Genomic DNA, 8,853 nt, shown 5'->3' with positions numbered 1-8,853 from the left:
TGTTGCTTCCAATCCTGAATCATCTTGTCTTCCAAGAAGATTACATCCTAACTCCTCACTACTTTCATATCAACTAAGTCCCACAACTTGTAGTTGAACTCGTCCTTCGAGTATCCCATGAATATGCAAGGTTTTGACTTACTATCGAGCTTCGACCTCTGATCCTTAGCCCCATGCTACTCCACAACAGAACGAGAAGCGTTGGGTATGATAAACAGGATCAATAAATTCCGACATTATCTGCTGGGGCGGAAATTTACGTTTCACGTGGACCATACGACATTGCTATACCTGGTGAGGAAGTAGGCACTGACACAAAAATTGGCTAAATGGATGTTGCTGCTCTAGGAGTTCGACTTTGTTATACAGCATCGACTTGGTATGCAAAATGTTGTAGCGGATTTCTTAAGCAGGATAGATAATGGAGAAATGGTGTGAAAGGATGACGACGACTTTCCTGATGCGGACATCCTGCGGATCGCAACTATAGCGACATGTACGGAAAAAACTTTTCTAGATCGTTGGTTGATGGAGATGACATACTTTCTGACCACAAGATTACCACCACTGCAATTAAGGACGAACGAGAAGAAACAACTGGTCGTCTGAAGTCGTAACTTCTGTTTGGTCGAAGGGGTCCTGTATCACAAAGGCAGCGACGAAATCTAGCAACGCGGAATACGCCAAGATAAGAAGGAAACAGTTTTACGCGAAGCTCACTGTGGTACGGCAGGAGGACACTACGCAGGCGATGTTACGGCTCGTAAAGTCTGGCAAGCAGGCCTATGGTGGCCGACTATGCAAAAGGATGTGTATGAATATTGCAAACAATGTGATCTGTGTCAACGGATGGGCCAGCCCACAGAGGTCGCAAGGATGCCACATCAACCAGTGTTGCCGTTGGATCCATTCCAGAAATGGGGACTCGATTTCGTGGGGCCATTTACACTGGCGGCAACACGGACTGGCAATAAATATATACTGGTGGCTACTGATTATTGCACCAAGTGGGTGGAAGCAAAAGCACTATGAGAAAATACTGCAGCAGTGACAGCGAAATTTCTTTATGAGAACATCTGGTGTCGTTTTGGCTGCCCTATCGAGCTCATCAGTGACCAAGGAAGCCACTTTTTGAATTCGATCATCCGGGAACTAACACAACACTATGTCGTTGTCCACAAGAAGAGCACGCCATATTATCTACAAGTGAATGGTTTAGCGGAATCCACGAACAAAACATTACAAACCATACTAAGAAAGATCGTCAATGAGAACATATCAAACTGGGATACCAAATTACACAGCGCGTTATGGGTGTACCGAACCAGCTATAAGACTAGCATACAATCCATGCCTTTCCGGCTAGCATTTGGGCTAGAGGCCGTAATGCCAATCGAATTTCAGGTATCCAGTCTGCGGATTCAGGTACGAGACCGGCTATTAGAAGACAAGTCCGAACAAATACGACTACAACAGCTGCTCGGACTAGGCGAGACATGGTTACACATCATGGCCATACTGGAACAAGTGCAGCGTCAACGTAAAGCATTCATGGACCGGCATCGAAATGCACGTGAAAAAGATTTTGCGGTCAGCAAAGCGGTCTTGGTCTTTCAAACACGGATGGGGCAAATGCCAGGTAAATTAAGATTCCGCTAGACGGGGCCGTACTAGATAGTTGGCATGGAAAACGACATGTTTCAATTAGGCACCCTGGTTGGAGAAGTGTTACGTCAAAAGGTGAATGGGTTTTGATTGAAACCCTACCTAACACATGTGCCACCAAACTCATTCCACGCCGTAAAAGACACAGCCGAAGAATCCGCGGATTAATTAAAGGGACGCACATGTATTATAATGTAACAGTAATATTGTATTTAACTGTTACAAGAAGAAAAAAAAGAGAAGATAGTGGCACTATTAAAAGGACTTGATGCATGCACAAACTTCTAGTGCAAGAACACACGGCACCATGATGGCACACAGGCCAATGAACCCTAGGCCACAAAAAGAAGAAAATAGAAGGTTTTCTACACAATCCAAAAAACAATCTTCAGCCTTTAACCTTCCTCTCTCTCGTCACTCTCCTCACTCACCTTACTCCCCATCATACCACAGATCCCACGTCCGTCGTAGCCAACCAACCTCACCCACTACCCACGAGTCTCATCCACCTACGATGCCGATCACTATTTCCGCCACCTTGCGCAGATGGCTCCTCGAAAAGAGACGTGATGGATACATCAAAGTCGCCGAGGCACCTACTCACCCTGAAGCCCTGGAAATTGCCAAGAAGCTCAACATAGACACGGTCACCAACGTACCATCTGGAAGAAACTGGACTTATCATCGATTGGGGAGAAACATTTCGACATCCCTCCTGCGGAAACCTTGCAGAAATATTTCAGGGAATATTCGATGTCCGTCAAAGCATACAGGGCGAAGGAAATCCCCGACCCCTTCTTTAGAGAAATAGCCAAGTTCTTGCTAGAGGTAGGATGCGTGCACGTAAAAGCCTATGGGATGCCAAAGTAGAAGGCAGGCATCATCATTGATACCTTCGAAGGGCGCATGGTCGATTGGGGAGTAATTACGGGACCAACTTTACGGGAAGGCCTGCACGCATATCAGGGTGACAAAAAGCTAAGTCCAATCATACAACAGTATCTGACGATACTATTCCCACCCAGAGGTCTGCCCGCACCACAGCCCAGTAAACCCACGCCGTCGCCATGTTCCGCGAAATGGCGGTTAGCAGAGTTGGCTACCACGGAATGGGAAGACGAACCACAACCTTCCCAACCCATCACGCGAACAACACAAGAAGAACAGTCGGCAAGCAGGGAGGAAGCCACAACTCGTATTTTCTTATGCCATCAAACTTCACAACGTCGTCAACTTCATGAAGACATTGATGTTGAAGACCTGGATATAGGTTAGGTCCAAAATTTTCCTTGACATCGAGATATTCATGGTAGATCGATGACATTTTTGTATGTAGTCATTGTCGTTGTTGTGATCCCAGGCTAGCAGGTTGGCCTCTTCAACTGTTTGGCCCACATATATTTTACATTCAACGTACTTGAAAAAGAATGTTGTGGGGTGTCCTCTAATATGTTTCCTTCTAGATTCGGCTGAATGCAATCCCCCGATCACGAAGTAGTTATATTGATCGTGTTTTCGAACATCGAAGTCTTCCAATGTCACACTCTCATCTAGATCAACCATTACAATGAATGGTAATATTGTCATGTGGGGATTGATCTTCTTCTTCTTCTTAAGGTTCTGGACGTGCAACTTGTGAGGTTTTCTAATTTCAAGTGGGCGACGTCCAATCCTCTCATTCATTGGTAGTCGGTGATTATGTGTGAGAAGGAGGTTAAAAACGTGCCTTTATGGACAAGCTTCCTTTGAATTATCTCCCTTCTAATATTATTTTCCTCGGATGACAAGACACCAAATGATAATTCTGCCCTTGGCGTTATTCGAGCCTCCTCATCATCTGTAGAGCTCGAGGATGAGGAATCTGACATCTTTGTCACTTTCTTCTTCGGAGGCCTCTAGTTTGTGGGCACTTTCTTGGGTACTACCTTCATAGGAGAGGGAGACAACTCTCTCAACATCACATGACCTTGAGCAAAGTCACAATCAATCTGGTTGTAGCTTCAATTGCGAACTTAAGGCCTCATATCCGTAAGCTTCTTTGATTAACCTTTCTGCAAGGATCGGAACCGGCCACAACCAGTTTCACTCTCGATGTTCGGGTGCAAAGAATCGACGACAGAAGTGCACAGACAAGAAAGAATAGAAAACAAAAACTCAAAAACGAGACACAAATATTTAATGTGGAAAACCCGAAAGGGAAAAACCACGAGAGTCCACAAACCCCAAGAAACAGAATCACTATAATGAGAGGAAATATAATAGTGAGAATCTCAAGGCAACGACCTATGAGTTCTCCTTTGTCAGATCGACGGCTGCAGAGTTACTCACACTCTCTCTCACCTACTAATTACAAATGCAACTACCTTCTCTAGCTCTACAACAATGATCAATTATAATGATTATCCATCTTCCTAAAGTTTGACCTAGTTGTTTATATACTAAAACAACTTTCTGGCTATTTAAAGTATAGCCCACAAAGGGCACATTTGGACTATTTACAAATATAGTCTTCCGAATCGGTGGTATAAACAATTCTCGATTTCGGTTTCGGTCGGGAAATCAACTTTCAGCCTCAGCCGAGCTTGCTCTTTGATTTGACTCATCCCATTTGGAGGGACCTGGTTTTCCCAACAAACTCCCCCTTCACTCTAGCACTCCCCCTTCACCAATCTAACCCTCTGTCAAGACTCATTCAACTTTTCGGCCGACAATACCTTCGTTAGCATGTCCGACCCGTTCTCCACTGTATGTACCTTTACTAGAGCAAACTCCTTCTCTTCTACTCGCTCTCGCATCCAATGATATCTCCTTTCGATGTGCTTGGTCCTCGAGTGGTAGGAGGCATTCATCGCAAGGTGGATGACACTCTGGTTATCGCCGTGGAGTCGGAATTCCTCTTGCCGAATGAGAGGAAATAGTGCTCGGCCACAATCAAGTCTTGATCACTCAATGGAAGAAAATAGAATGGAAATAAGACAGACACAAGATGTTAACGTGGAAAACCCTAATCGGGAAAAACCACGGGAACCCATAGACTGCAACTTATTTACAGATATGTCCCTCAATCTGGTTCATACTGAATCCATCCAATCCAACTTCTAGATCTCATCCAGATCCCATCTGGAGGGACCAAATTCCCAACAACCTCCCCCTTCACTCCAGCATGGGATGTCTTGCCAATCCAATCCATCTCCTACACGCATCAAGCTTGTTGGCTGACATCATCTTGGTCAGCATGTCCGACCCATTCTCCTCCATGTGGATCTTCAACAGTGTGAAGTCTTGATCTTCTACTTTTTCCCAGAGCCAGTGGTATCTACGTTGGATGTGCTTCGTCCTGGAGTGGTAGGCCGCATTCTTCGCGAGGTGGATGGCACTTTGACTGTCGTAGTAAAGCCATAATTCCGAGCTCTCCAGATTACCTCTTTACCGGATTCTACTGCCGTCATGTACTCTGCTTCCGTTATTGACAGTGCAACAGATTTTTGCAACCTCGACTACCACGATATAGCTCCCCATGCATATGTCATAACTTATCTAGATTATAGACCGGTTGGTATCCGCATCAGCCAACATATCCAAATCCGTGAAACCTTCAAGTTGGGGTTTTCCGTAGCCGAATCGGAAGCACATACTCGGGGTGCCTTTCAACTACCGGAATATCCACTTGACCGCGGTCTAGTGTTCTCTTCCTAGATTACTCATGAACCGGCTAACCACTCCGACAACATATCCAATATCCGGCCGGGTACACACCATTGCATATATCAATCTTCCGACGGCAGAGGCATATGGTATCTTCATCATCTCTGTCTTATCTGCCTTTGTCTTCGGACTTACCAGGTATACCCAAGCCGAGCTGCAAAAAGCCAACGAGCGCATCGCGGAGTTGGAAAATAACACGACTACGGCGCAACAGGCAGCTCCACCACCAAACCACGCCATCGAAGCCTTGAAGGAAGAGATTGAGGCTCAGACCGCCATTGCCTCAAAAGCGAAAAGGGCCGTACAACTAGCAGAATCAGAAATTGACCGCCTCCGCGCTAAACTTCACCAGTCCTCAGACAAGGAAAAGGACATTCGGGCCAACGATCGAAAGGCAGTAAAAACCCTTGAAGAGAAACTCGCTACGGAGACAGCACGGCACACCCGGACAAAAGAAGAAAACGCCCAATTATGGGAGGAAGCAAAAAAATCGGAGGCGACAATCGCGGGACTCCGGGCCTTATTGGAGAAAAAGAAAGCATGGTTCGACAAGCAGCTGGTGGGTGAACAGGAAAGAAGGCATCAGCTCGAAATCCGCCTAAGCAATGAAATGGGGAAATTAGAAGAACTAGATGCGAAGGAATCCCAGCTGTGGGCGGGTATGAAGAGCACGTATGAAGAAGCGGCGGCAGTTAGTCAGCAAGAAATTGCAAACCTCAAGAAGGCTGTGGAAGAAGCACGCAACCGTTACCAGGCCATCACAGACAACGTGCATATCCTTCTACAAATGAATCGGGAGAGGTTTACAACGCAATTGAAAACGGTGCTAGACAAAGGATGGATGGCGTGGGCGGCCCAAGCGACGGAATTGCACGCATATCGAGCAGACTGGGAGAACCGGAAAAAAGACGGCCAAGGCTTCTATAAACTCAATGAGGAAAGCATTGCGGCAATATGCGAGGACCTAGCACAAGACTACCGCGCACTAGCAGACCAACATTCCGAAGAACTCGCGCATTTATTAGATGATTTTGGTGAAAGTCAGGAGGATCTGTTTCACGAGATCACGCAAGCTGGCAGCACGTGAACAAACGAGGAATCCATCGCGACACCAATTCCAGATACTGCCGAAGAAGAGGAACCTCAGGCCAGGTCACTAGAAATTACAACTACGGTGAACAGCGTGGAACGGCGAACGGAGTCCCCCATAATACCAGATAGCGAAACCACTGCCCAAGAGGAACCCCATCTACCGGAGCATACGCTATCAGCCGACCACACAGAGAACGTTGCAGACCAAGAGGAACTGCAACCCCACTCCCCATAGCGTACAACGAAGGCCGACATCACGGAGGAAGTGACGGACGAAACAAAGCCACGACCGATCGCAAGCACACCGATGGTTGAGCCCAACACCCTAGCCCAAGAAGATCCCATAGAACCCGGAACGCCCACACAGGACAATCGTGACACCATGAGAATCCCTCCCGACCAAGCAGGGGAACCACACCACGATGCACCTATGGGCCCTACGTCGTCCCCGGACATGGACACCGTGGCAGAGCCAAACATCAGGGGCATTCTGGAAGAAGATTAAAGGGATGGGTCTGACGTGCCATGGCACTATCCCACATGCGTGCCAGGTGTTGTCTGCCGGAATAGTAACCGACGGACAAGAGCGCAGGTATACGGAATAGTATAATATTGTAACGCATGTAACGGTTCATGCGGGAAGCGTGAACGGCTAAAAGACCCTGCTTATATAAAGGGCAGAAAACCTCTGATAGACGTAGCGTGTAATTTTGATTGTGAGAGGTGTATTGTAATAGAGTTCTATCTTCTCTAATATTTGTGTGTAGCTACGGCTAATCTACTGTGTGTTTGTAACACCTGAGAGCGTAGGAGTAAGTAATGGTGAGTGCGCTAGCCATTGTCAAAGGAGCTCGGTTGTAGTCGTCTCCCTTATATGCTGCTAGGTTATGGGGAATATCCCACTAAGTATTACGTGTGCTCCACTACCATTCGTTGTCACACAGTCACTTGGAAGTCTAGGTCGAAGGATTGACCGTAGACCGTGTTCCTAGTCGGTAACAACTTGTTCCATTATGCAAGATGTGTGTATGCAATATAATAAGGAGGTTCAAAAAATATACAAGCAAAATGAATGCTTGAAATTTTGATTGGAAGAACTTTATCCAAGAAAGCATCTCACGTCTTTACCCCTCTAGACATATGAGATATGATTTGAGATCCGATAACTATGGTAACACTATGGTGTTTAAAAATCTCGGATCTCTATCTTGAATAATTGTAAAAAGTAACGTGCGGAAGCAAGTATGAAGACCGAACAGAAGGAAGAAAACTCAGGTTTAATGGAGAGCTTGAGCTCACGCAGTATACGCGGGAGAGACAGAGAGAGTGAGAGAGGGAAATACAAGAGGTATATTCAAAAGAAATACTCAATCTCTATTCACTACACTCTATACATATGTGTGTTCAATGAACACTTTTATACAAGTCCTAGAAGGACTGACCGAAGTACTAACAGTACTTCAATGCTCATTAAGAGCTCCTACCCTAACTCCCAAATATATTCCTCACGGAATATCTTTCCTAACGGCCTCCCGGTTTACGCACCGATCTGGCCCTACCTACGCACCGGTCTGCGTACCGGTTTACGCATTCGGCCTAACCGATTGGTCCCAACCGATCCGGTCCTCGGCTTCTTCAGCCGATCCGGCCGATGTTGAGCTTGTCTCTCAACACTCCCCCTCAAGCTCAACTTGAGGCTCTTCGGGATCTTCAGACTCACAGCTCTGGTTCCTCCTGGCTTCACGCCTAGCTCGCACTCCACGACCTGTTCGACTCCGCGCGCTTCGACCCTTCCGGTCGGCTTGTCTGCTCATGTGGCCCTTATCAGCTCTTCTGTTGTTGCGGTGTTGACGCTTCTCCTGCTGCCTTTTCTTCCGCTTGGGCCTCGGTTGATTCAGCGTATCTGAATCAAACATCCGAACCGACTCGGCTACCTCCAATCGGTTTTCGCTCTCGTCCGAGTTGGCTGTCTCCAACTTGTCTTCGGTCTTCTCGCCCTCGATGGCGTCATCTTCCCCATGCGTGGTTGTCTTCGGCTCTCTCCTTCGGCTGCTCCCCTTCTGTCCGCTTCCGGACTTTTCCGCGGGTCCGCCCTCGACTTCTTCAGCCGATCCGAAGTCGAACTCGACAACCGAGTCAACCGACTCGGTGTCGTGGTCTCCGCTCCTTTCCTGCTGCCTTGCTTGGTCGTTCGGGACTATTCTCCCCCTCAAGTTTGGCATGTCGAGGTGACGCAATCCGAGCACACCTAAGAATTGTCGTAACTTGTCCAGACCAAGAGGCTTGGTGAAGATGTCGGCGGTCTGCCGATCAATCGGAACATACTGAAGTTCGACTTCACCGGAAAGGACACGCTCACGGACGAAATGGTAGTGCACCTCAATGTGCTTG

This window comes from Azolla caroliniana, unplaced genomic scaffold, assembly GCF_043228905.1.
Source record: "Azolla caroliniana isolate FFs.n. ecotype wild unplaced genomic scaffold, voAzoCaro1.0.p SCAF_12, whole genome shotgun sequence".
Taxonomy (NCBI): domain Eukaryota; kingdom Viridiplantae; phylum Streptophyta; class Polypodiopsida; order Salviniales; family Salviniaceae; genus Azolla; species Azolla caroliniana.
The sequence above is the reverse complement of the archived record's forward strand: the minus strand, read 5'-3'. Positions refer to the sequence as shown.